This window comes from Montipora capricornis, chromosome 13, assembly GCF_036669925.1.
Source record: "Montipora capricornis isolate CH-2021 chromosome 13, ASM3666992v2, whole genome shotgun sequence".
Lineage (NCBI taxonomy): Eukaryota > Metazoa > Cnidaria > Anthozoa > Scleractinia > Acroporidae > Montipora > Montipora capricornis.
Genome location: NC_090895.1, coordinates 35,478,112 through 35,478,841, shown reverse-complemented (window position 1 = coordinate 35,478,841; position 730 = coordinate 35,478,112).

Sequence of the window (730 nt, the reverse complement as noted above, 5' to 3'; positions counted from 1 at the left end):
GAAGGTGTAATAGCTGCTGAGTTTTATTCCTCAGTTATCGAGTTCCATAAGTATAAAACTTAAAAATGGATTGCTTTAAAATCAGAAAAGAACCAATTCACCGTTGCTGTTGAGAAAAGTGTATGCCGGGCAAAACAAGTTGCATCTCGGTAGCCTGAAAGTTAAGATATAATTTGCCTGTGTTTAAATTAATTTGAAATAAAGAAAATAAAGAAATAATTATCCATTTTTTAATGGCATGATGCTGGCCGTTGTAAACCGTGTTTTAGAAAATATTTCAGATTGATTTACTGTGCCTCTGGACTATTAATTTGAGTTATTTGTCGTCATTAAAACTTTATGACGAAGTCGGCCCAACAAATGTGTCGAGATTAACACCTCTCTCTCCCTTTGTCTCTCGCTCTGCCTTTTTAGTGTGAGTCTTGTTACAACACCCACTGAGATTTTGGTAATTTTTTTTACCTAAACAGCGGGGACCCACATTCCTGACCCAAGTTAAGCTCCTCATGTTTAGTATTATGCGTTTTATTTGGTAAGTTCGAGAACTTCAATACGTGTACGCTGGAAAACCAATCAAACCGAAGAGGCTACTTTATCAACCAATTATCAGAATAGAAGGCTCAGCATAGAGCCTTTTTGCATATATCAGTGGCACCGAAATTTGAATAACAATACTTGTTTATTCTCAGCCTCACGTCGAGGGAGAAAGTCTTCTGATTGAATTCTACAA